Source organism: Molossus molossus, unplaced genomic scaffold, assembly GCF_014108415.1.
Source record: "Molossus molossus isolate mMolMol1 unplaced genomic scaffold, mMolMol1.p scaffold_m16_p_5, whole genome shotgun sequence".
In the NCBI taxonomy this organism is placed as follows: domain Eukaryota; kingdom Metazoa; phylum Chordata; class Mammalia; order Chiroptera; family Molossidae; genus Molossus; species Molossus molossus.
In genome coordinates this window covers 58,290,908-58,318,654 of record NW_023425388.1, presented here as the reverse complement: position 1 = coordinate 58,318,654, position 27,747 = coordinate 58,290,908, and the positions used below count along the sequence as shown (strand labels likewise).

The following is a 27,747-nucleotide window of genomic DNA, read 5'->3' as shown; positions in this document are numbered from 1 at the left end:
TAATTGCATCACAACCAGGCAAGAAAGTCAAATCACCTCCCACCAGAGTTAGTGTTTTTCCACCAGGCGGCCTGGGCAGAATGAGGGCTTCGGGGGGCTGAGCCCTCCCCGTCCTGACAGACAGCTGGCATTGTTGTTGACTGTTCTCCAGGGACGGGAGTGTTGGGATTAGGTTGAGGGAAGGAGGAACCCTTCAGGACTGCCCGTTTTTCTGGATCCTATCTTGCTCAAGAATGGACATTTTTTCCCTGTGTGCATTCTTCCCTGGGAGTTACATCACCCTGTCAGGTCTTTGCACAGACAGTCACAGAATTGAAGAATGTTAACATTGGTCTGGTCCAAATCCATGAGCTTCTTCTTAGAGAGAAGGAATTGTGTCTTCATCACCTTTTTGTCTCCAATGATTGACACAATGCTCGGTATTTAGTCTCCATGAATTCTTGCTAAGTGAAGGAATGAACTGAGAACGACTAATCTCATTTATCAACGAGGAGCTGACTTGGGACCTGCCTTTATCAGGGAGGACTTGATTCTGTTAATGCCCATTGGACCATGCGTTTCCCAAGGCATGGGAGTTGTGTTCTGGCCATGTTTGTGCATCCATGAGCCAGCCAAGTGCTAGGGGTGGGTGGGTGAACAAATTCCCAACCCCTTTGCTAAGTTGCTGATGTGGCTTCTTCATATATAGGTCTGGCAGCCTTCCAAGCGGGGCCTTACCTGCCTCGGGCTGCACAAAGGTGAGTGGGTTCTCAGCCTTATTGCTGAGAATTAGGAGTGGGACTCAACTCACTTAAAAAGAAAAGAAAAAGAAAACTGCATTAGCTTATTCAAGGAAGGTCTGTGTCGAAGAGAAATTTAAAAATATTATAGGGTGTGTGTGTGTGTGTGTGCACCATTCGTTTCTGTTGACATTTTTCATTTGCTGACTAGAAAGCAGTAATTTCCAGATGTGGTTTGTGGTTCCTGACATCTTTTTCAGTGATCTCAAGGGATGTTGTGAACTTGCCAAAAAGTTGCTTTAATCAAAATTCTAATTCACATATTTTTATGAACTTATTTATGCCTTAGGCCCCATCTACTTGCAAAGATTTTAAGGTGGTATCTAATAGAGGAGAGGTGGGTAATGTTCAAATTAAAAAATAAAAGGTGGGATCAACATATAGAAAGAGAAAGTAAAAAATAAGATCTTTTAATTGCTTTGATTGAGGATTTATTTCTGTATTGTGGAATACATTTTGTAGCAGAGCCTGTGGTGCCTGAGTCCGGTGCCCTTGGCCAGCTCTGACCTCAGCTGCAGCGATGGGAGCAGTCTGGTGAGAGCTCAGACTCACCCGAGGGTCCTCTCCTCACCTGGGGCACCCACGGTGCACAGCCCAGAAGTGGGAGGGGGTGCGAATGCTCCCGGGCAGCCTTCAGCCCTGGGCTTGGGAACGGGGGGAGAGTGCTCCAACCGCCTGCCTGTTTGAAAGGCAGTTCCACGAGGCATCTGTACCCTTCTCTGGGTTCCTGGCTACACCCAGCACTCGTGACTACAGCAGCGATCTTTTTTTTTCTTTTTTTCCCCTCCAATTTTTATTAATTTATTTTTGTTACAGATGTTTCTCCTTTTTCTCCCCTAGACTCCCTCCCCCCCCCAGCATGGTTGTCTTTGTCCATTAGTTATGCTTACATGCATATAAGTTCTTTGGTTCATCTCATCCATCCCCCCCCCGCCCCCCTACTCTGAGATTTTCAGTCTGAATTATACTCCTTTCTATGTCTCTGGGTCTATTTCGTTCATCAGCCCACCTTGTTCATTATAAGCAATCTTTTTTCATTAAAATTTTTTTTCTTTATTGATTTTAGAGGGAGAGGAAGGGGGAGAGAGAGAGAGAGAGAGAGAGAGAGAGAGAGAGAGAAACATCAATGAGAGAGAACATCGATTGGCCGCCTCCTACATGCCCCCCACTGGGGATTGGGCCCACAACCTGGGCATGTGCCCTGACCAGGAAATGAACCGGCGACCTCTTGGTGTGTGGGTCGAAGCTCAACCACTGAGCCACTCCGGCCGGGACAACAGCAATCTTGATAAGACACCCTTGTGCTGGCTTTCCTCCTTTTCTGGATCTTTCTCCCTTTCCTGCGTTTTAGGGTCTCCTCACAAACTAGCTTCAGTCAAGCTCTCTTTTCAGGCTCTGCTTCTCCAAACCATCCCCTCACCCCACATCCCACAGTCCTTTGGTCAGGATACAGGCAAAAACCCAACAACAGAAAATGGCAAATTCAACGCTCCCACAATCTCAGAGCTGGATGGGACTTTGGGACCCCTGCTCCTCAGGAGCACATGGATGTAGAGAGGCCCCTTCTTCATATCCAGACTAGTGTGTCTGCCTTGGCCAAGAAAGTGTATTTAGTTCTTGAAAACCAGTGTCATGGTATCCCTTGCCCACCTGGCCCTTCTTAGGCCCTGTTCCCCGGTTCCTGGGCAGACACTGTTTTCCTCCAGGTCTTCCGTTCAGGGTGCTCAGGGAACATGTGCACATTGAAGACCACCCTCACCTTCGCCCTGGCCCGTGCGGCTCAGCGATTAGTGTCAGCCTGCGAACTGAAGAGTCTCGGGTTTGATTTCTGGTCAAGGGCACGTACCTCCATTGCAGGTTCTATCCCCGGCCCCTGTTGGGGTCATACGAGAGGCAACCAGTCGATGTGTCTCTCTCACATCAGTGTCTCTCTCTCTTTCTCCCTCCCACTCTATCTTAAAATCCATGGAAAAATAATATCCTTGAGTGAGGATTAAAAAAATAAAATAGAAAAGGCCACCCTTAGTTTAGCCTGGGGGGTCCCAACATTAAACCCTCAAGAAATAGCAGCCCCTGTATTTCCATTCCCATCTCTAGACATCCTTCCAGGTGGGAGAAAGCAACTCTTATTTTTGCCATCACTTTTCAGAAGAGCCTGTGTTTGATAAGCACTGAAGGAAGCCACTCATGGATTGCGTGCTGTCCTTCGTGTGTGTGGCCCAGACCTGCCCTCCGCCCGCACTTTCCCTGTTAGCGCATGCTGTGGTCTGGCCGGGCTCCCACTTTTATAGGACTGAAGCTGCAGTGACTTCTGGGGTTGTCCTCACACATGGGCTCAACCCCCACTACCAGATCGGTGCCATTGGGGCCGTTGGGTCTTTAGCCGCTCCTCCTGATCATAGATTCTGATTGTAGACATTTCAGCTTATTTCTGGCAAGATTTCAGTTGGAAATCAGATAGTTCTTTCACTTTGTTGATATAACTTGTATTTAGTAGCCTGGGGGCCATCAGGTAGGTACTACCAAGGGATCGACTGAGCTTGGATTCTGATTGGGGATCACTTCCACCCAAGCGGTTTGGATCAGGTGTCTGGAGGATGGCTGTCCCAGCCCTCCGCCACTCACCTGCCCTCCCCGCCTCCCCTCCGGTGGATGGACCCGGTCAGTGCCCTCCTGTCTCATGGCACTTCCTAAGGAGGCCTGTCCAGGGCTGCATTTCTGAGCCCCACAAGGGAGGAGATGGGAATGAAAGTAACCTGGGCTCCAGGCTTCCCCACCTTCCCCTCTTCCCTTCCCTTTGGGGCTGTTCTGGTCACGCGTCTGGGAGTCGTGGAGCTGAGGAGCACCTTTGTCAGGCCCCCGGTGCAATGTCAGCGCAGGTTTCCGTCAGAGGCTGGCCCCTGTTTGCGGGGCTCTCTGTGTATCCGTGTATCTCTGGCCTCAGTCTTCCTGGTCGGGGTTACTTCTACACCCATCTGTTCTCTCATTCTAGGCTATCAGCTTCTTGAGGGTGGGGATCAACCTTTTCAGTTTTTTCTTCTCCGTTGTGAACAACTGCTTAGTAAACATGTAATAAATGAATGGATCCTGCGTTGGCCTAAAAGAAGTTGGAATGTCATTTATTCCTGCTGTGTCTGTTTTCCCCTCCATACTTCACATAACCCACGGCTGCTTGCTCACCCTGCAGCCTTGATGGCAAATGCAGCTACACCCACGAGAAACGGTGCTGGCTCACTCGGCCTTTCCGGAGCCAGCCGCCTTCCGTGCCCTGCTGGGCTCTGCTGGAGCCGGTCCCTGCAGCCCGGCCCACCGCGTTCCTGGCAACCTCACAGTGCCGAGGTTTGTGCCTGTTTTCCATGGGGCTCTTGCATCTGGAAACAAGAGGGCTCATTTTCAGGGTGTCTTGGGTCTTTGAAAGTAGATATTGATACCTGTGCTCATTAGTCTATCAGTCAGTCAGCAAATATTTACCGAGTGCTGTCTGCTTGCCGGGGCTAGAGATGTATTCATGAACTAAACAGACGTGGTCCCTGCCTCATGGAGTTCACAGTCTCTAGCAAGGGAGACCCAGAAACATTAAGCAAATCATTATCAGGAAAAAAGGGTTATTCTGTGCCAAGCCGGGAGGTCTCAGAGCTCTCGTGCTGTTACTGCCAGGCATTTCCCTCTAGGGGGTCCTCAGGCTTGGATTCCCGTTTCCCCAGAATATTCCAGCCCCTGCTCTCTTGTCAGTTCCTGGATAAAGCCTTGCAGTTTGCCCTACAGCAGCTGCCAAGCACCTGCAGCATGACTTTAGCATGAGGGATTCTGCTGGGCTCTGACTCACTGTGGGACTACTCTGGCCCTGTCTCTTCATTTATAAAATGAGAACTGTGGTCTAAGGCCATACTTCTCGAAGTGAGTTCCATGGAGTACCAATTCCAGAACATGTCCTGGAGAAAAGGATTTTATGATCAAATAAGTTTGGGAAACTGAATATTTTAGATAAATATTTATTTTTCATCTCCCTCTTCTAGAGTCATGGAACACAGGAAAGGTTCTGAGAAGTCCTCAAGTGCACAATCTGCTCTAGCTTTGTTGAATGAAACCTTTTTTAAAGTTTTGGACTCAGATCCCTTTTCTCACATGGCACCTGTTTTCCTGAGGCTCTGAGACTCCGTGGAGGCTGCTGGGCCAGAGTCCCCAGAAGGCCCCTTCTGCTCTAACACTTTGTAAATAGGGCTCCGGTGATGTTCTCGGCTGGGGCATAGAGTTCGTGTGGGGCAGTGCCCCAAACTTGGTAGCATCAGGCACCCCCTCCTTTGCTATTATCATGCCCGACTGGATGATATTCAAGGAGATGACCGACTGGACTTCCTGCAGTGGGTCCTGGAGACATTTCCCCACACTCATGGAGGATGGCACGGCCTCGGAGCCCATAATCCTTCCTAATTGGTCTGGGAACCTCATGACAAAACCAACTGTCATGGGAAACGTGAGGAGTTTTCGGAGTCCCATTAATAATTCAGCTGACGAGCTTCTTCCAGCCCCCAGGACTCACTCATCTTCTGCCTCCACAGATATTCTCAGGAGCGTTCTCGGTTGTGCTGCAGCTGTTAATGGCTCAGGCAGCAGCACCTCTGTGCTTTCCGTGAATCCCCAGAGCCTCATCAGTCAGAAGGGGGAAGATGGATCCAGGTTCATTGCTCAGAGGAGGCTCTGGGGAGTGGAATACAATGGCAGGCTCCAGGCAAGCCCCTGTGCTGGGGTGGGTGGGGGGCTTACCCACTGTGATGGGTGGGGAAGCTCCTTCCATTCCTTCCTCCATCCGTAGCGTCTCCAGCCATTCAGAAAAGAGTTATATAGGATCGTTTTATTGTTTTGAAAGTTAGCGGTATCTAAAATTATCGGTTGAATTAGTTCAAGTTGATTAGATCTGATTCTCATTCCCATTTCGTAGAATTATAGAGTGTCACAGCTGAATGGAAACATGGAAGTCATCTCATCCAGCTCTTTCATTTTTCAGTGTAGGAAAATGGGACAGGAGAAAAGTGACTCTTTCAAGGTCACCCAGCTGGTTCGTCACAGGGCTGGGTGGGTACCCAGGCCTCCTGGCTCACAGCCCCACATTGTGTCCAGCCGGTCGCACCCCATTCTGGGCACAGCGATGCTGGGTGCCAGGTGCCCCTTCTCCAAGCTGCTGTACCAAGGGTGGCACAGCTGTCCTGGCTGTCATGCCGGTGGGGTTGTGTGGCGGGCTCGTTATGTGCCATCAATAATGAGAAAGTGGAAGAGCTGGGACTCCTCCCTCCTTCTCTCCACTTCCCTGCTAATTTGTGGTGTTTAGTGCTGGCTGTCTCCTCTTCAAGTGCCCGTCCCCCTTGCTGTGGAGTCAGCCTGGCTGCTCGGGATATCTGGGGCCTTGGGAATCAGAGCTTCACATCCTCTTGGAGGTTCTGCTGGGCCTGGCCATGGGGTGCTCACACTCAGGCACTTTCTGGCCAGACACTGAGCTGGTTTTTCCACCTTCTCCTGGAGGCTGGAGTTTTTTGGGACATCTCAATGCTAGCAGTGCCTTGAGAAATGTAGGGTCCAGCACCCACTATTGACAGATGAGAACATTGAGGCCAGGAGAGGGGGTAGCCTTTGCCCAAGGTCATGGGGGCAGTTGATGGCAGAGCTGGGATGAAGAACAGGCTACCCAACACCTCTTCCATGTTTTTCCTGAAGTCTCAGCTCTGGGCCTTCAGCCTTTCTAGTTTGGGGACCAGCGTAGGACCAGTGTGTCTCCCAGCCCCATACCCAGTAGTTAGAAAGTGCGGAGTAGGTTCAGGGAGCAGAGGACACTGGTGTGCCCGATGGGGTTTTACAGTGAGGTGGGAGGACTGATAAGGTGCACAGGTCGGTTTGAGCCAGGAAGTCAGGAGCCTTCAGGGCCTCTTCTGCAGAGGACCTGTGCTCTACAGAGATCTCTGGAGGGTGTGAGGGCCGCTAGGAAGTACAGGAGCAGAGATGGGGAGCAGTCAGGGGTCTTGTGTGCCGCTCTCCATCCATTCTGGAGTCAGGGACGCGACTTCCTTCACTTCCTCTGTGCACTAGAGGGAGCCCCTTCTCTCCTAACCTTTCTTTTTCTTTGAATTTCAAGCTAAGGCCGTACTTGGCCAAGTTTCTGCCCAGAAGTCCTAGGGGGATGCAGCCAGCCCCGGCTCAGGCTGGCCGGGGTGGAGGGCTGAGCACATCTGTAGGTGGAAAGACGGATGTCTAGGCCGGGTGACTCCAAGGCCTCCGAGTAGCTTTCAGTAAATGCATTGTCTCTTAAGGATGGGGTGTCAGCTGAGCCGAGGCAGCCATGGTGCCAGGCGTTTGGACCACAGGGGAAAGGGCTTGAGGAGGAGGCAGCAGCAAGCCAGTGCCAGCTCATGGGCCGCCTGGCCTCAACCTTAGCCATCCGCCAACCCACAACACAGCCCTCAGAACAGGGGAGACTGCCGAGGCCCCATTTATTGGAGTGCACCCTGCTAAACACTGTATATGGAGGGTTAGTTAACCCTCATGGCAAATTTATAAAGTTGCTATTAATATTACCCCCATTTTCCAGATGAGGAAGGTGAGGTGCAGGGTGTTCATACACTCATTCGAGGCCAGCTCAGAGCCAGGACGTGGTGAAACCAGGGTTCCACATGCGGCGTGAGGCTCTTCCGAGCTCTCCCTGAGGTCTGTGTGCGGGCATCCGAGCCGCAGAGGGACACCTGGAGGATGGGACCACTGCAACATCAGGGAGGGCCAGGCCCTTCGCTGGACATTTGGGGCTGCCCCTCTGAGAGCAGACCCTGCTCTCCCTGGCGCCTAGATGTAGGCCTTAGGAAACAGGTTAGCATCTAAGCTGTTCATTTGCAGAGAGGAAAGGGGGGAGAGGGAGGGGGAGAGCGTGAGTTCTGGCTGGAATCTGATCCCAGAGAACTGCAGCGAGGGCCCCAGTCAGCCTGCAGGAACCCCGCAGACCCAGTGGGAACTTCCGCCCCAGGGGAGCCGGGACCAGAGCCTGCCCCCCACCGCCCAGCCCCTGACCTTCTTTCTGCCTGCCTTCTCTTTCAGCCAGAAACCCTCAGTCGTGTTGTTTCAACTGCTCCGAGCAGGTTTACCAGCTATTGTTTTTGGAAGCCTTTCTGTGATCTTAGGACCTTTGAGAAAAGACCAAACAGCTAGAAAAACACTGGGTAGTTAAAAAATGTTTGTGATTTTTTTTGTGATGTGTGGAACAAAAGAGGCATTCAGGAGACTCAGCATTGTTCTGGCAGCGAGGATGAAAAGGCCCCTTCAGGCCTCCTCTGCCCTGGGAGCATCCAGCTGGTGGCTGTGGAGTGTCCTCCGAGCCTTCTCCCAGAGCCCGCTCCTGCGCTGGGCCGCCCTTCGTTCTCACTCGGCTTCTCTTTTCATCGTGCTGGGGAGAGGCTCAGTAGTATCGCCCAGCCACAGCAGTTTCATTCTCGTGGCTAGCTACCTGGTCTTTTACTGTTACCTTCAGTGGCCTGACCTCAGCAGGAATAGTAAAGCCATATTTATATCGCAATCCGTAGTGCGTCGTCAGCTCCCTCAGTAGATCTTTGTTTCATTATCGGTCTGTCTCCATTCTGTCAAGGGCAGCCGGGTTGGGAGCAGGGATGTGCCGTGCCCATTGCTGCCCAGCTGAGGACTGATGGCCTCGGTGAGCACCGCGCTCCTGGGACTCCGCTCAGAGCCCTCCTTCCAGGAACTCACCTCTGAAAGCTTGCTGACTCAGCTTTTATTTTTGAAATTTAGAAACGTTTCGGACCTGCTGTTGTATTTATCTTTGAAAGCTGTTTCTAGGACTGGGGCTCCATGACTCCAGCCGCAGGTCTCTCTCGTTCTACATTAGTTCATTCGTCCTTTCGCAGCCCCAGAGAGAGCTAGCTGGTGAAGTGTGGCCTGCCCAGGGCCCACAGCACGGCCCGCAGCCCCTCAGGAGGCAACTGTGAGGGAGCCAGGATGCCATTTGCCTTTTCAGGGACACACAGCTGGATTGGATTGCGTCTCCCTGTGCCTCCTGCCATGTTCGGTCTGTGCAGCCCTCCCGTGTAAGGCATGGCCCACCGAGCTCAGTGAGGTGGGGCTGAGCCTGAAGCACTTGCAGTCGTTTGTGTTGGGACATCAGTGGGGGCTTCTCTCCCCTTCTTCAGAGAAGGGCTCCTGGGGACACTGGAAGCGCCTTTGGAAATGCCTTCCTCCTCATCCTGCTCCGTCTCACCGTCACACGTGTTCCCTTGGGAGGCTTCACACGTGGGGTCTTTGCCTGTATCCGGTCAGAATCCCGTTTCACTGGAGGACTAACAATCTGACCTGCCATCAGGAAATTCCTGAGATGTATGCTCAGTACCAGTTGAAGGAATTGGGGATGTTTAGTCAAGATAAGAGAAAACCCGGGGGCATTATCAATGTCTTCATGTGGAAGAGGAAACACGCTTGTTCCTCCTGGGGGTAGGGCTTGGACCAGAGAGTTAGAAACATCAGTGGGGTGGAATTCAGCACAATGTGAAAAATAATTCTCCTGTTTTTCTCCTGCAGTTTTCAGAAAATAGAATATTTGTCCTGAGCAGAGTGAAGTTTCTATCCCTGGAAATTTGCATCTCCCTGTTGAGGAGACTGTGACACGGCGTCCAGGGAGTGGACACATCAGCCCCGAGTGGGGACTGAGATGACCATTTCCAAGCTCACCTATCGACCTGTGATCATAGCCTCCACAGTGTCCTGCCCAGACAGCTGCCCAAAGGACTGAGCCCATCCAGAACGGGGCCCCGGGAGACATCCCAAAGGATGAAAAGGATCAGGGAAAGAGGAGACCCCTCACCTCTGTCCCCACATGGGGCCGATGCTTCTGGTCTCAGCCTTAGCTTCTCTTGTGATGGGGATAATGATGGTAGCAATAAAGGTCTGTTGGTGATTTGAAGAAGAGTTGAATTTGAGTGCAGCTTGGCTGTCATGACTGGTGGGGTATTCTGATGGCTTCTTGAAAGAGGAGAGAATATATAACATCTCACTAAGACATTCCCACCTTGCAGGCAGGGGGAGAAGTTTGCTGAAAACAGCAGTGTGGTAGAGTGGCAGTTCCCCCTTCCAGCAGCCTGGTGAGTTCAAAGTGTGGACTGGGGGAGAGCTAGGACTCCCCAAATTGTGACCTTTTCACTATTCATTATTATTATTTTTAATTTTTTTTTCTTTATGGATTTTTAGAGAGCGAGGAAGGGGGGTAGAGAGAGAGAGAGAGAGAGAAACATCGATGAGCGAGAACATCAACTGGCCGCCTTCTGCATGCCCCCCACTGGGGATCAGGCCCACACCTGGGCATGTGTCCTGACTGGGAATCGAACTGGTGACCTCTTGGTGCATGGGTCAATGCTCAGCCACTGAGCCACAGTGGCTGGGCTCACTATTCTTTATTTATCAATTCAAAAAGGGGTGTGTGTGTGTATGTGTGTGTGTGTGAGAGAGAGAGAGAGAGAGAGAGAGAGAGAGAGATGCTGCATGGGTTTTGTTTTCTTTGTTTCCTTGTTTGAGCTCCACACTAAATAACTCATTTTAATAACTCAGAATCTTTCCATACTTTGAGCTATGCTTGTAAAAATGATACAGTTACAGCCACACCATAAACACATACATATGTTTACAAGCTTTTTAAAAAGTAATTGTTCTATAAAAATAGGGTCATATTAATCACATTTACTGCATATTGCTTTTCTTGTTCATCAGTACTTCATAGAAGAATCCCTCCAAGTCAACTGGTATACCTCTTGTTTCATTCATTTTATTCCACAGAAGGGGGGTATATATTTTATTCAACCATTCTTGTATCAATTGACATTCACTTTGTCTCTAGTTTTTTGAATTTGTAAATAACTACCTCCATAGACACCCATAAACTACTTCCATAAACATCCTTGTATGTGTATGTCCTTATGAACTATGGCTTTTATTTCCCAGGAATAGATTCCCAAGAAGACTGCTGAGCTGAAGGGTATAGTATATATTTTTTAATAGATGTTTCCAGGTTTTTTTTTTTTAAAAAACATTAATTATTTTATTCATCAGTGGTTGGTGAGAGTACCCCTTCCCCCATCCCCCACAGCATTAATTTTTTTTTTAGTTAATTTATTTTTGTTACAGGTGTTTCTCCTTTTCCCCCCATTGACACCCTCCTCCTGATCCCTCCCAATATCCACAGCATTAATTTTTATTTCCATGTTAGTGCTAGTCGGTGTGATGGGTAGGCTATAATAACTCATTGCTACTTTGATTTTCATTTCTCTGACTCCTGCTGAGTTGGAGCATCCTTTCATATGATTATCTGCCTGTTGCATTGCTCTTCCATGAATTACCTGTTCATATCTTTTGCCTGTTTTTCTCCTATGATCCCTGGGGGGAGGGACCCACAAGACTCTGGGGCAGCTGGCAAGCCAAGAGTGTGTTTTCATAACAGCCTTTACGTGGTCCTGGTGATGGTGGACTCTTTCCTTCCCTCCCTGTCCCTCTTTCCCCTCCTTCTCCTCTGGGTTCAGTTGTTCATAGCAATGAGAAATTCAGTAATTTTCTTTCAAGGGTCCCAGGGTAGGGGTAAGGCTATAAGCAGGTGAGAGCTGGCAGGCTGGTGTGTGGGTGAGTTGCTACTTCTCCCTTGTGTGGCACTGGGCAAGTTCCTTAACTTTTTGCTGCATCTGTGAGACAAACACTGGGCAGAGTGGCACTTCATCATGCAGCTGTAAATAGTTCAGATCTTGACTGATGTTTATGGAGCTTAAAGTCTGGCTACTCATAGTGTGGTCAGACCCCACCCCAGACCTAGGGAGTCAGAATTGGCATTTTAATGAGCCTCACCCCCTGATTCATGTGCACATTAAAGTTTGAGAAGCACTGTTTTATTTATTTTTTCCTTTTAAAACTCATCTTTATTGTTGAATGTATTACAGATGTCCCTCCTTTTTCTCCCCCTTGACCCCCTTCTTCCTACTCCCACCCCCTTCTGCCTTCCCCACACTATTGTCTGTATCTATTGATTATACATATATGCATATAAGTTCTTTGGATTATCTCTTCCTGCCCCACCTTCCCCCTTCCCTTTGAGCTTCCTCAGTCTAAAAACCAATTTGTACTTCTTAATTCCTTCATCTTTTTCACCCAACCCCCCTCCCATCTGGCAACCAACAAAAAGTTCTCTGTATCTATGAGTCTATTTCTGTTCTGCTTGTTCATTTTGCCTATAGATTCAGTTGTTGATAGATATGTATTTATTGCCATTTTATTTATTTATTTTTTATCATCTTCTTCAAGAAGACCCATCAACATTTCATATAATACTGGTTCGGTGGTGATGAACTCCTTTAGCTTTTTCTTGTCTGGGAAACTCTTTATAAGGCCATTGATTCTAAATGATAGCTTTGTAGGATAGAGTAATCTTGGTTGTAGGTCCTTGCTTTTCATCACTTTAAATATTTTTTGTCACTCCCTTCTGTCCTGCAAAGTTTCTTTTGAGAAATCAGTTGACATTCTTATGGGAGCTTCGTTGTAAGTAACTAACTGCTTTTCTCTTGCTGCTTTTAAGGTTTTCTCTTTGTCTTGAACCTTTTGCATTTTGAGGATGATGTGTCTTGGTGTGGACCTCTTTGGGTTCATCTTGTTTGGGACTCTCTGGGCTTCCTGGACTTATATGCCTGTTTCCTTCACCAAGTTAGGGAAGTTTTCTGTCATTTTTTCAAATAGGTTTTCAATTTCTTGTTCTCTCTCTTCTTCTGCTGGAACCCCTATGATGCGAATGTTGGCACGCTTGAAGTTGTCCCAGAGGCTCCTTACACTATCTTCACTTTTTTGGGTTATTTTTTCTTTTTGCTGTCTGATTGTGTATTTTTTTTGCTTTCTTATATTCCAAATCGATAGTTTGCTTCTTGGCTTCACCTACTTTACCATTGATTCCCTGTAAATTATTCTTTATTTAGTTAGTGCATCCTTCATTTCTGACTAGTCCTTTATTATGCTTTGGAGGTCTTTACTAAGTTCCTTGACATTCTCATGAAGTTCCTTGCAATTATCACTAAGTTCATTGAGCGTCCTTATAAGCAGTGTTTTGAACTCTGTATCTGTTAGATTGCTTATCTCCATTTTATTTAGTTCTTTTCCTGGGGTTTTGTTCTGTTCTTTGGGACATGTTTCTTTGTCTCCTCATTTTGGCTGCCTCCCTGTGTTTGTTTCTATGTATTAGGTAGAGTTGCTATGTCTCCTAGGCTTCTTAGGGTGGCCTATTGTTGTCGGTGTCCTGTAGTGTCCAGTAGCACAGCCTGGGTCACCCCAGCTGGGCCTTCAGGGTGCACCCCTCATGTGGACATTACACCCTTTTGTTGTAATTGAGTCTTGATAGCTGTTGGCACATCAATGGGAGGGTTTTACTCAGGCTGATCAGCTGCAAGGACTGGCTGTGCCCACTAACCACCAAACTCTGACCACCTTGGAGGATCAGCTATCCAGGGGCCCACCACACAGAGCAAGACTTACTTCAGCAGGACTCTGGTACCCACTGAGTCCACTCCTGGAATGTGTTTCTTGTGGAGGTGGTTGGGTCATGGTGCTTCTATGTGGTCTGAAGCTGTCCACTGGGTGTGCTGGCTCTGAGGCAAGGTCAGCCACTACCTGTGTTCTATCCGGGGCCACCAGGCATAAGCTACAAAGCAGTCTGCCGATGGCTGCTTCTTGTGCTGGGCTTGGAGGTGCCCAGGCAAAGCAAAGCTGTGAACAAAGGTTGACTGCTTGCTGTAGTGCCGAGCCTGAGGCCACTTAGCAAGAGGTATGGGGCTCGTTGTGGACAGATGCTGCCTGTTTGAGAGAATTTAGGAAACTCTGAAGCAGGAGCCAGAACAGGCCAATCCTATGGTAAAGCCACTGGAAACAGCTTGGGTGGGCCCAAAAGTTGGGGCAGGACCTCAGGGAATCACCAGGGCAGGGCAAACAGTGTGAGCCAGGTTGCTGGAGTCCCAGATATGGGCCTGTCTCCTTCTGTGGGGAAGGGCTCACCAAAGGAACAACAGCCTCCACCAGCATGTCTGTCCAGGAGAAAACTGCCCCTCCAGCCTTCGCCCTGAGGCCAAATGCAGTTCTTCCATGTATGTCTCTGGCGTCCCTCAAGCTGTCTCCCTTCCTTGCTGACAGGGAGCACATCCGAGTAAGTCTGTGCTCAGGCCCTTTAAGAGGAACTGCCTGGGACTCCAGTACCCTTAGCCTCCCTCAGCCTCAGTTCCCGCTGATTTTTACAGTTATGGGGACTTCTCTTCCTGGCACTGGAACCCTGAGCTGGGCACCTGGTGTAGGATAGGGACCCCTCACTCCTCAGGGAGGACCTTCCCAGCCGAGGTGTCCTCCTGATTTTTATCCGCCACACGTGGTTGTGGGACCAGCCTGTCCGCTTCCGCCCCTCCTACCAGTCTCGATGGGGCTGCTGCTTTAATTTCGTAGTTGTAGGACTTCCATTCAGCTTGATGTCGGGAGGTTCTGAAGGATGTTAGTTCTGTAGTTTATTGTAATTTTGATGTGGTTGTGGGAGGAGGCAAACACTGCGTTTACCTATGCTGCGTTCTTGCCTGGAAGTCTGTCGAGAAGCACTGTTTTAAAGCACACTGATAAGAATGATGACGAAAATATTCTTGTAGAACTTGCTCAGATGTTTTGCTACAATTGTGAATATTGAGATGGATGCACCATTAGATCCAATATAGTATGGCCAGGACAGCTCACATTAGCAGAAGTTCGTCTCTTGATCTTGACGTCTCTTAGTGCATGCCACCAACAAGAATGCAGCATCCATCTTCCTTGGTGATAGGGATACCTTAGTTTAAGAAAACTCAGTATACCCAAATTCAGTTGGTTCTCCCTGCTCCCGACCTAACAGTTGCACCAGGCCCACACTAATTAACGCCCTTCTTCAGACGTCCCCGCTCCATTGTGGCAGACACTTGGTGCATCAGTGGCCTTGACTCTCGGCTCCCTGCAGTGTCCTGTGCTCCCAGCTCCTCTGTCACCTGGTCACAGCCTGTACTTCTGCAGTTTTCACATTGAACTTCCCTTATCAGACCTTCTCACCCTGTGAGTCAACATTACTAGTCACCTTCTAGGTAACAGCTCCAGTTGTGGCCTTGCCCCACCTACCCTGCACCTTCTGCCATCCCCACCAACCTCGGCTTCCATTTGACACGCCCCTGTGTCTTCTCCCCTGGCCTCAGCTCTAAGGTGAGGACACACAGGGCCTCCCTTCAGACTGCACAAGGGCCGTACCAGTCCGCAGAGTGAGGCGTGTGCTCTTTTAAACAGCAGTGCGTGGTGTATCCAGGAGGGTTATCTGCCAGTCAGTGCAGAAAACGAACCACTTCAGCCTTTCGAGCAGAAGGGCTTTAATATTGGGAACGAGGGGTTTGCTGCACTGTTGGAGGGGTGAGGGCAGCTAGGCCGGGCCTACAGAATGACTCCTGGGCTGTAGGGATGCAGTGCTGCCCGCCCCACAGCTGTTCTGGGCTCCCCAGGAAGCTGAAGTATGGACCCCTGAAGTCGAGGTCCGGGGATCACTGAGTTCGGACAAGAAGCTGCCACCACCACCGCCCTGGTTTTTGACCCAGTCATGATCTAACTATCACTGACCCACACTCTGAAGTTGAGGCCCTGCTCAGCCCAAGGGAATGCGTGCACAGAGGCCAGACCCCACTTTCTGCCCAGACTGGGCTTCAGCGCCTCCTGCAGGCGGCGGCCCCTTTCGTGGAGTAAGTTCCTTCCCAGCAGGCGTGGTCCTCGGCTCCAGCCAGGAGACGCAGTGTTCCTTCCGCCTCTGCCTTTCTAAGCACGGAAAATTCTTCCTTCCAGAGGGCTCCTAAAGCTTTATACAGGGTTGGCAAAAGTAGGCTCACAGTTGGGCTTTTTTTTGGTATGGAATATAATGCAATAATTAATACATAATAATAATACAAGAATAAACTCTGTGTTTCACATACTCACAACTGTAAACCTACTTTTGCTAAACCCTGTATTTTTATTTTGACTTAGTTTTACCTGATTCCAGAGTGACAGGCTGGATGGAGATGTGGGAAGTACGGCTGCACCGTTGTACTGGCTTCAACATTGGATGGTGTTTGTTTTGGGCACTAGGATTTCATGTCCAATCCTGATCTTTGTTACTGAACACGTAAAGCAGTGATTCTCAGCCTTCCTGATGCCGCGACCCTTTAACGCAGTTCCTCATGTTATGGTGGCCCCCAACCATAAAATTATTTTTGTTGCTACTTCATAACTGTAACTTTGCTACTGTTATGTCTTAGGCGACCCCTGTGAAAGGATCCCTTGACCCCCAAAGGGGTCGCACCCCACAGGTTGAGAAGCGCTGAAGGGATGTTCTCCCAGCACTCTAATTAGCAAGAACTTTTTCTTGCTCATGATATGTTTGTATAACCTGAATGCCTGTGGGCTTTGGGGGGTGTTTGGGTCTCAAGGGGCCTGTGGCAGGGCTCTCAGTTTGGGGGTGTGGAAGGCTGTTCAGGAAGCTGCTGTGATTTGGCTTGTGGCTGCTGAACTGGTTGGCGTTTTGTGCCAAGGAGGCAAGGGCTGACTTGTAATCGGGGGAAGTGGGATTCAGAAGCTCTCCATGCTTTGGGCAGGGCACTCCTGGGTGCCCTGGTCAGAGTCCTCTGCCTCCCGCTCAGGTCCTGGCATGGTGTTTTATGCAGAGGAGGTACTCAGAATGGTTTATTTATAACATGGAATAAAATGAAAGGAGATTAAATGCAGGAAGGAATTAGGAGACTCATGATTCTGTGTCTCCCAGCTCTTCACCTCACTCCCTAGGTCCTTGGGCCCTCAGTTTTGGGGAAAGCAAATCAGGGCAGCTGTATTTAGGGCTTCTGCTGCTCCCTGGAGCTTTCCTAGAGAGCATTCAGAATGAGGCATAGCTTTCTCAGGAGGATACACGGTATGCAACACCAGTATGGAGCAGAACCCAGAGGTGGTTCTCCAACAGATCTTCATCCTGCTTCCTAATTGAATCTTGGAATGTGTTCTGAAGTGTAATCCCTGGGGCCGGCATCCAAGGCCTTTGTGACGGGCTCAGTGCTCCAGCCAGCTTGGGTGCTCATGGTCCCCTGAGCTGTGCTAAGCGTTCACTTTCTTACCTTTGCCTGTGCTGGCCCTGCCACCAGGTGGTGCATGCAGGGGCATCTCTCCACACATCCCACCTGGAGACACGCTCTCTTTCAAGGCCAACTCAGTCACACTGCTTCATAGCATCTCTTGACCACCGGCCATAGGAACTCCCTCTTGTCCTGTCGCAGTACCAGATCACTTTTCTCTTCTTGCTCCTGGCCATCACCTCTTTCTGCCCATTAATTAGTCCTGTGGATGCTGGGCAGGTCTCCCTCCCAGCCAGCCCTGTATTCCCAGAGTAGGTACAAACACATGTTTGTAGAGTGAATGATTAAAAAGTGAAGCAAAATACCCATAAAACAGAGGGGAAAACCCAAACCAGTTAAAGAGAAAACCGATTCTGACAAAGGGCAGCAGAGCAGTGTGGTGAAGCCCACGGGTGCAGGTTCACACGGCCTGGATTTGGTCCTGGCTCTGTGACCTCAGACAAGCCACGTCACCTGTGTCTCAGCTTCCTCATGTGTTAAGTGAGGATAAGGATAATACCTACCTCACAGGGCTGTTGTAAGAATTCTACTATTTTCAGGTTTATAAAGTTCTTAGAACAGTGCCTGGCACATAATAAATGCCAATCTATACTAATACATCCTTCTTCCCCAAATAAACTTTCAGAACTTTCTTACTTATTTGTCAGAAGACATTTCCAGAAGTTGGGGTAGGGTTGGGGGTTCTGAGCTCCCACTGGATCTTCACCTTTTTTTAAACCCCACAATTGTGACCAAATCAGATGGAGATTTTTTTCCCTGAGAGGGGTCCATTCTTCCTGTGGAAGGGAAGAAGGGCAGGAAGTCCCACTGTCCAAGGACCAGCTGTGACCAGGCTCTGTGCAAGGGCTACTCATACAGATGCTGTTTAATCTTCACACAGCCTCTACTGTGTGTGACTGTTACTGCCTTGCAGGAAGCTGAGGCTCAAAGAGGACCAGCATGGCCAGGAGGACACAGCTAGTCATCGGTGGCATGGCTGCAGCTGAAACGCAGATCTGACTCTGAAACCATGTTCTCTTGACCACTTCATGTGACTTCCCTGCCACCTGGGCTGGTGGAGGAGTGCGTGTGAGTCGGCCTCGCCCCGTGTTGGCTCACACGTTGGCAGTACAGGTGTCAGGAGAGAGAAGAGCAGATTATCTGGTCTGCATTCTGGGGCTGGAAAACCCACAAGCGGCCAGCAGACCCATGTTCAGCTGTAAGTTCACAGAACGCTACCCAGATCCCTGCACCTTTGCCAAGGTGTCACCTAGGTTTCACTTTTCTAGCCTACGGCTTCTCTTCTTGGTTAGAAATGGTCTTGTTGGTTTTAAGAATAATTATAATCATCTTTTTCTCATTTCAGCTGATGTGGTATACCAATTTATTGATGGTATCAGTATTCATATCATTTGTACGGTATTTATGCGGGGCCAGTCATGCCAAGCAACCTGTAGAGGAAGTGAGCTCCCAAGGAATTTACAGTCTGTCTTAATGTACACTTTGCACACAGAGGATGCACGCTCTACTTAAAGCACCCTTCCACCTTTGGGGTAACCAAATGATGTCTTATATTTACATACCCCACCCCCCCACCCCCCAGGAAGCATGGAATAAGGACACCTTACCTCTATTCTAAATCTTTATGTTGAGTTTATATTTTTGAAAATTCTGTTCTGTTGTAACAGGTATTAGAGCCCCAAGGTTCTCTGAGGACAGCATATATTGGAAGCCCATCTGTCAGCCTTGCCAGCTTGAAGGCAGCCGAATTCTGTGGGACAAAATGTGATCCAAGAGTCACTATCAATGATGGCGTGTGGGTGGGCCAGTGATGGCATGATGGTTTTCAAACTTAGTCACAATTAGCACGTTCCTTACTTACTGCTAGTAGATGTGCACAGTGACAGGTGCACCTCCTTCGTGAGAAACATTGAGCGCTATCCTACACTTGCCCCTGAAGAACTGTCCTAGCCAGAGGGAGTATACACAGCCCACCTATAAGTCAGTCCAGCCCAGTCCCTCTCCCCTCTCCCTCCTGCCCTCTCTCTTTCTCCTTCCCTCCCACCCCTCCACCCTCCTTTCATTGTTACAAATTGAATTGTGTCGCCTCCCCTCCCCACCCCCCCCCCGGTTTCATATGTTGAAGTCCTAACTACCAGTAGCTCAGAAAGTGACCATATTTGGGAACACGGTCATTACAGATATTATGAGTTATGGTGAGATCATTAGGGTGGGTCCTAATCCAATATGACTGGTGTCCTTATAAAAAGGGGAAATTTGGCCCTGGCCAGGTAGCTTAGTTGGTTGGAATATCATCCCATACACCAAAAGGTTGTGGGTTCAATTTTCAATCAGGGCACCTACCCAGGTTCAATCTCTGGTCGGGGTAGGTATGGGAGGCAACTGATCAATGTCTCTGTCTCTCTCTTTCTCTCTCTCTGTCTCTCTCTCTCCCTCCCTCCCTCCTTCCCCCCCTCCCTCCCTTCCTCTCTCCCTAAAAATAATCAATAAAAACATGTCCTCTGGTGGGGATTGGAAAAAATAGCGGGGTGGCGTTGGGGTTTGGACACACACACACACGCACACATGCACACATGCGCACACACATGCACACACACACATGCACACAGGAAGAACACCATGTGAAGATGAAGGCAGAGGTCTGGCTTTGCTTCTGCAAGCTAAGGAAGGCCAGAAATTGTCCACATACACCACCACCACCACCCACCCTCTGCCTTGGGAGAACCAGGCCTGGTTTTAGCACCTTCTCACACTGGCTCTTTGAGGTGGTCAGGTGAACAGGAGCTTCTTAGTTGTAATGCAGGTAGATGCGGGGTGTGGGTGTCTCATGCGGAGGCTCCATGCATGTGCTCAAGGATGGAGATCTAGGAAAACAAGAGAAAGGATCTGGTGTATGCAGGGAGTGTGGGTTTTGGGGGCAGATAGACTGGCACAATTTAAAATTCTGACTGTGCCTTTTTCTAGTTACTTCACTTCCCTGAGACTTTGCTGCCTTATTGATATAGTAGAAATAATAATAATACCTTTGGGGTTGTTGTGAGAACTAAAGAGAATGCAGGTAAAGCTCTGAGAAAAGTACTTGACTCACAAGATGATAGCTGCCTTAAGTATTATTATTAATAAGCACTTTGTGGGAAATAACTTTAGCAGTGGCATGTTGTAGAGGACAGTCTTTGGATTTACTTTCCTGGGCTGAAATACCGAGTTCTGGCTGTGTGTGTGTGTGTGTGTGTGTGTGTGAGAGAGAGAGAGAGAGAGAGAGAGAGAAATGGAGATTAAGTTATATGTAAATGTTGTACTTTCTATATGGTTTGTGAGGTTTTCCAGCCTTTTTACTTTGAACATATTTTGCAAACAAGAAATTTATCTGTTTGTTTATTTTTATTTATTTTTTATCCTCACCTGAGAATATTATTTCATTTATGTTCAGATAAATGGAGGGGGAGAGAGAGAGAAACATTGATGAGAGAGAGACACATCGATTGGCTACCTCCTGCATGACCCCGACCCGGGCCAGGAACTGAACCGCAACCAAGGTATGTGTGCCCCTGACCAGAATCGAACCCACGACTCTTTGGTCCGTGGGCCGACGTTCTAACTGCTGAGCCAAACCGGCCAAAGAAAGACATTTATTTTTTAAAAGGAGAAATATTTTGCCCTGACTTGTTGCTCAGTGGTTAGAGCACTGACCTGCAGACCGAAAGGTCTCGGTTTCGATTCCGGGTCAAGGGTACATACCTGAGTTGTAGGTTCAATTCCCTGCCCCAGTTGGAGTCATGCGGGAGGCAACCAATTGATGTGTCTCTCTCACATCAATGTTTCTCTCTCTCCCCCTTCTATTCTATCTAAAAATCAATGGAAAAATATCCTTGGGTGAGGATTAACACACAAAAAAAGGAGAAATATTTTACTAAGTCTCAAATGAATAAAACATAAGTTAGATTCAGCAGTTTGATAACAGTGGAAGGTTCTTGAGAATGTTTCCAATTATACCTAGTTTTAGGATTTCTTTGTATCTTGCTCAACTTATGTTTTCGTAAGCAGTGGTTTGCATTTCTAATTAATGTTGGTGCCTGGCTGGTTTACTGCTCAGTTATATTTAACAGAGAAAATCAAGAGTGGGTGGGAGAGCAGTATGACATGGTTGGCCCAGCCCAGAACTGGGACTTAGAGCCCAGGCGACTTCGGGCGGCCTGCAGGTCACCTAGCGCAGGGCCAGACCACCACGCAGGAAGTAGTGAGAGGAGGGCTGCTACCGCCAGGCTGGTTGGGTAGCGATGTTTTCACCTCACCTCCGATGCCAGGTGGTTCCACTGAGGGAGAGGGGACCAGCGCTAGAGTTGTGTCACCCAGACAGGACTGTGTGTCTGTGTGTGCGGGGACCTCCCAGCATCAGCCGGCAGCCCGCCCTGGAGGAAGGGTCTCGCTGTGCAGGAAGCCCTGGCTGGTGGGAGATTTATTCATGCTTGGTTTCCACTTGCTGCCTAAGATGTGAGGTGGCCACCTCCACCGTGCCTACCTACGGTCAGGGCTACACCGATGACAGGGCTTTGTCATCCACTTGAGGTGGGGGCACTGGGAAGGGGTTGATGGTGGGGAAGATCTCTCTTCAGTTTAGCCCCGCGGCACTTTATGGCCCTTTCTTTTTAGAAAGGAGTTGGGAGGCAGCTTTCAGTCTTGTTGAAGTGAAGCTGTAAATGCAAGGTCTTCTAGGCAAAACAAAACAAATGCTCTCTGCACAAGGCAGAGGGGGGAGCTGCCTCTGTGCGTTTGGGATTTGTTTTTATTTTCTAATCTTATTAGCAATAGAAAAAGACTCTGAGGAGCCTCTGATCCGATTACCGCCCGGGGCAGTTTATCTGTTGTCTGGGGGATCCCTGACCAGATGTCCAGGGCTCCAAGTGCCTCTCCCTCTCCTCCATGCCCTGGGATGGTTTGGAAAATTCAGCGAAGGCCTAGGAGGTAGGTGCTGAGGATCAGGTTTTGTCTCCTCTCTGGTATATGGGTTGTCCAGCCCGTTGGTTCCTGAGGGGTATAGTTTCTTGCCCTGAGGTAGAGGTGACAAAGGGAAGACGAGTGAAAGAGCAGTAAAAAGGGGACTTGGCGCCTGTTGAGTCCATTGGGCAGCCACCCTCAGCGCTTCTCTGCTGAGAGCGCCCCAGACCTCTCAGGAGAGCAGGCCCACCCCTCTCCTCCTGTGTGAGTGCAGCTTCACACCTCACCAGCAGGGGTCTCACCTGTGCCACCTCCAGGGCTGCAGGCAGGTGGGAGAACCTCCCCCTGGCTCCTCCCCCACACAGTTTAGAATCACTGAGCTGTGGAAGTTGCAGCCTAATGAGATTTAGGCACCATTTTGAGGCTCTGAGAGAAGAAGTATTTAATCCCTTGAGAGAGGGTGTGTTTGGAGCCAAGCTGGGGCTAGAACCTTCTTGGGGGTGGCCTGGGGGTTCAGAATAAAACAAGAGCATCTCTCCATCATGACCACTAATGAATGATGGTTCTGCAAGGAAACTTTATCATTTTTCTCAGAGTGATAATAAAATTTCATTGATTGTTTGATAATCACTTTATTAATGACAACAGATTGGGCACTTTGACATAAAGAGCCCACAGCTGATTTAAAGAATTCCTTTTCCTTAGGAATCAACACCCGTGGGTTCAAAGTCAATAGTTAAGTACTAAACATTAGTGAAATGCTACCTGAAATTGATCAGAAATGTTCACACTTGTTAAAATGCAAACGCTCTGGGCAGAGGCCAGGCTTTGAGCTTATTAAGAAGTGATGATAGGGGAAGAGAAGGTGGGAAATGGGGTATAAAACTTTCAATGCTGGTGACAGTTGGCAGTGTCACCAAGAAAGAAAAATTAAGCCCAGTGCTGCTGGGGACACCCTGGTTTCCTCCTGCCTCACCAGCAGTGGCAGAATGCCTGCAGGGGCCTGTGTCAGAGAGCTCACCCACCCCTCGGACTGCAGCGGGTGGTTGGACCAGATCCCCGGGTCATTGCTCTGTGGCCCGTGGGTGGACACAGAGGTGTGCACTTGGCAGGAGCTTCCGGGAATGGCCTGCAGTTTCCAGAGGAGTCTTAGCTACTCATGCCCCAAAGCGGCACAAGGCACAAACCCCAAACGGCATCCTCCCCAAGTGGCCTCGCTGCCCAGAGGAGCAAGGCCTTTATAGCAATTGACATGCCTTGTTTCCTTTGACTGCTGCTTTTTGTAGAAACTGTAAGTAAACCACTCTTGAGCCATTAACCTTTTAAAACTGTGTTGTTAAAGGATGATTTCTTGTTATTGTGTCCCAATTTTCTGTCTCATCTAACAGATTTCTAGCACACATATGCCTTTTTTTTAGAGCAGAAATTTAAGTGGAAGTCTGTTAAATAATTGTGTGTGAGCCTCCTTATTGTGGACCTCAGGTGGCATTTTGCCATTAGGCTCAGATCAAATGCAGTAATGTGGTATCTAGATATGTCTGTGTTTCTCGAACATTGGTACATATTCTGGGGACCCTTGGCTTGGGGAGGCCCTGGGGTTCTCCAGGTCACAGGATAAATGTACTGCACTTTCCTCAGAGTCAGTTTTGCTCAAAGGTTCAGTAGGAGGAAATTGATATGTTAACATATGTGGGTGTACTTAGAGTATTAAAGTTTTATAAATATTTTAGACAAGACACAATTTTACATGCAGGGCACCAGCTGTGTCTCAAGTCCCTTCCACGCTGACCTGTTTTTTCCCTGGGGAAGTTTTAGAAGCCTTGGTCTGTATTTTTAGTGATATTATCATTTTATCATTCTTACAGTATTATTCTATCAGGAATTATACCTATGAATATAAGAAAAGTAATACAAAGTAACCAGTGGTCCCAGACATCAGTGCAGCCACTTCACACCCAGGGACTCTCATAATGCAGGGTCGAAGGCCTTCTCCCAGGGGGGATTCTGATTCGATTGACCTTGGGTGGGCCTTCTGCATTTTGGGCAGACACCCACAATGATGATGCCTGTAGCTAGATTTGGGAACCAAAAAACAAGTTTATTTTGACTATAGATGCTGAGAAAGGTATTTTATGGATCAGGGGGAAGAATTTTTTTTGGTAGCCTTTTTTGGTTAATGTTTATTAGTTGCCAACATTTAAAATCAGGATATTTAATAGCCTTCCTTTAAAACTCAGAAGTCTGGATCATACCAGGGGCCTGCTCTCCAAGGCCCATGCCTGAGCTGAGCAGTGACAGCCCATTTTGAGGCCCATAATCCCTGGGTTCCAACACTTGGGGCCTCCCTGTATCTCCTTCCACCCCCCAGCTTCACTCATTTACATCACCACCTGGCTGTCTGGGCACTGAAAGTTTTGATTCCTGCTGGGTGAACACGTGGTCCTGCATAACGTTCCTCAATCATAACTTGAGCAGCTGAGTCACAGTGTCCTTTTGCAGTGAGCAGCAGCAGTCGATGGCTGCCCCCATTCCCCGCCTCCTGCTCTCAAGAGAACCGTTTAGGGAGTAGGACTTCAACTGAGGAGTTATTGGGACCAAGAATCATCACCTCTGCTCAGTACTTCTGTCTTTCTTTTTTTTTTTTAATCCTCACCCGAGGACATTTTTCCATTTTTTGTTCAGGTAGAGTGGGAGGGAGAGAGAGGAACAGAGAGAGAGAAACATCGACGTGAAGGGACACATCGAGTGGCTGCCACCCGCACAACCGACCAGGGCCGGGGACAAACTGCAACCGAGGTACGTGCCCTTAGCGGGAACCGAACCCGGGTCTCTCAGGACCGCAGGCCGACGCTCTAACCGCTGAGCCAAACCGGCCAGGGCTCTCCTGTCTTTCTTTTAAACATTTTTTGTTTTAATCCTCACCGAGGTTATTTTTTTTTGTTCTATTTATCTTCAGGGAAAGAGGGGGGGAGAGAGAGAGAGAAACATCGATGTGAAAGAGACACATTGACTGGTTGCCTCCTGCACGACCCCAACCAGGGCCAGGGACAAACAGCAACCGAGGTACGTGCCCTTGACCGGAACTGAACTCATGACTCATTGGTCCGAGGGCTGACACTCTAACCGCTGAGCCCAACTGGCCAGGGCAATACTTCTGTCTTTCAATTGCTTCCCCATGCTTCTGTTTCTAGAGCCTCACTTTTCTCTCCTGAACCCGCCCTCCCACCAAACACATACATACACGCACAGTTTCTTCACGGCCATCCGAATGCAAAGGCTGACCCAGTGTGCCCCTGCCGACCCAGAGTGCCCCTGCTGACAATCAGAGTCAAGGGCAAGTGCTCCTCCCCTTTTCTTTTCACCGTTGGTCCATTATAAACTCTAGGTGCATCTGCTTGTAATGTATGAAAAGGAGCCCAGGCGCCATCAGGAGATAGTTTTTGAAGGCTTTTCTTCCTTTCGCGTCATTGTGAAATTACTGGCATACATCACTGTGTGAGTTTACGGTGTAGAGCATAATGGTTTGATTTGCATGTACGTATTGTGAAATGATTACCACGGTGGGTTTAGTTACCATCCATCATCTCATATAGATACAATAAAGAGCAAAGAATGAAATTTCTCCTTGTGATGAGAAGGAGATAGTTTTTCTAGGAAAATGAGCTCAGAATCCCAAACAAGACTTGAAGCAGTGACCTGTTGGAACATCATACTTCTGAGCCCTTGCTGGGAGGCTGAGTATAAGCATACGGTTTGGCAGGGACATTAGGCACTGTCCCTTGCTGCTGGCCCTGCTTAGCAACCAGAAGCATGGCTCCTGCTCCTGTCTTCTTCTGAGATATTACAGGGGCTCTTTTATTCCGTGAGGTTGAAGGACGACATGTGGATCTGTCACTTGACAGGATCACACTGTTTCTGTACATATATATATATGTACAGAGTTACATAGTTACCCAGGTCCCGAGCTGCATTTCTTTTGCTTCGAGTCTTCCCTAGATGCACTCCAAAGGTCTCACAGAACATGCCTCTTCTCTCATGTATGTGAGTCTAGGTAAAGGCACAGAGATGTGAATGTCACTTTTAAAAGCCTTTAAAAGGCAAAGAACATTTTCCTTGTTAAATTTAATCTCTGCCTTCCCTGTATTGATTCTTTCTGGACCCAGAGCATGTATGACTTAGGCCAGTGATTTTCAGCCTTCTTCATCTCATGGCACACATAAGCTGATGACTGAAATTCTGTGGCACACCGAAAAAATAATATTATTTGCCAATCTGACCAAAAAAAATAGGTATAATTTTGATTCATTCATACCGGACGGCTGTTGAGTTGGCTGTTGTCATTTTTTTATTTGATAGTCTAAGGGGAAGGAGGTCAGTGCCCATGACTAAACAGTCAGGTATTGCATGTTTTAAAAATTCTTGCGGCGCCCCGGTTGAAAATCGCTGATACAGGCCCACACTCCCCTAACAATTCCAGAAATGGTGAATACATATGAAGACAGGCTGCTGGGGTGGGGCTGCGTTTCTGCACGCCTCTTTCCCTTGCAACACAACCACTGGCTGGCTGGCACCGAGGTCTGGCCAGGGGGCCCTGAATCCCAGGCTCTTTGTCCTGAGCAAACTGTCATTCTGCATAGGGCCCCCAACCCCCTTTCTACTTGCTGCCCACAGCACTGCTGGTCACTAGTGTTAGTCCCACTCTCCCCACCAGAGACCCGCTTTCATTCCTCAGAGGTAGAGAAAGTAGGCAAAATCAGAAAACATTCATTCCAGCCTCACTGTTAGAAAAAGGTACAATCAGGCTTGCTGGACATAGGTGCGGACACATCCCAGTTTTATACATTTCATCTCAAAAAGGACCAGGTCTTCTCATTTTCATTCAGAAAGCATGCTAATAGGGAGTACCTATGTAACCACCATATTTTACCCAAATCTACTGAAATGTATAGAACACAAAAAGTATATCCCTGGGGCTAAAGTTAATATTTGAATATATTTACTTACAGCAGATAGAAGTTGTATACATTTTAAGGAAAATTAATAAGAAGAAGGGAGTGGTTTTGCAAAAGCAGTTTTACCATGGCGATCCCTGAGAGTTGAAGCACTGACCTGAACCTGCCAGGGGGCTCTTTGTGTGTTCCCCGAGTGACTAGAGCGGCTTTGGTGAAGGCAGCAGTGGGGTACAGTGTTTATTCTGTGCTGTAAACCAATTAAGTAGATTATGTTCCATCTGGTGGTTCATGTGTAGGCTTTCAAAGGGCGGCTCCACGCTGGCAAGTGGCCCGGCAGGCTCTGGAGGTAGCATGGTAGTTATTGGTTGCAACCTCACTGTCATACGCTGTGAGGGGCTTTGTGGCTGCCCCACCGAGGCTGGGTGTGGGCTGAGCCCCTCACCCCTGCCAGGTACTGGGCTAGGCAGCAGGGATTCAGATATAAAAAGACACAGTCCTTGTCCTCCAGGGACTCACAGCTTACTAGGACAGAGAGGCGCACAGGATGATCATATACGTCACAACCACAGAAGTGCCCAGGGGCCCGAGGAGGGAGGAGGGAGCGTCACAGAGGACGTAGCCTTTGAGCTGAGTTTTAATGAAGGAAAGACTCTGGTGGACAAGGGGGGAGTGGAAACTGCAGCCAAGAGCAGCGGCAGATGTGCAGGTGGCCCGTGCAGGGGCCTCAGCTCCTTTGATCTGGATGGAGCACGGGGGAGGTGCTGGGGGCGGTGCTGGGGCCAGTGCTGGGGGCAGAGGAGGATGTGGTTGGACAGGGGCAGGGCCAGAGCCAGATCACGGAGGTCTTATGTGCTGTGCTAAGGAGTTAGAGCTGACTCTACA

The 27,747-nt window shown here is 48.8% G+C and overlaps 1 protein-coding gene and 1 long non-coding RNA gene across 2 annotated transcripts in view; one reads left to right on the top strand and one right to left on the bottom strand.

Moving 5' to 3' along the window:
- XXYLT1 (xyloside xylosyltransferase 1) overlaps window positions 1–27,747 on the top strand; it is a 167,663-nt gene that overhangs the window by 121,395 nt on the left and 18,521 nt on the right. The gene's annotated exons all lie outside the window — the stretch shown is intronic.
- Window positions 18,592–27,079, bottom strand: LOC118617641. Its single transcript, XR_004956841.1, has 4 exons — window positions 27,023–27,079; window positions 25,867–25,960; window positions 19,722–19,842; window positions 18,592–18,728 (listed from the first exon to the last, which is right to left on the bottom strand). It is a non-coding gene; the product is annotated as an uncharacterized LOC118617641 (long non-coding RNA).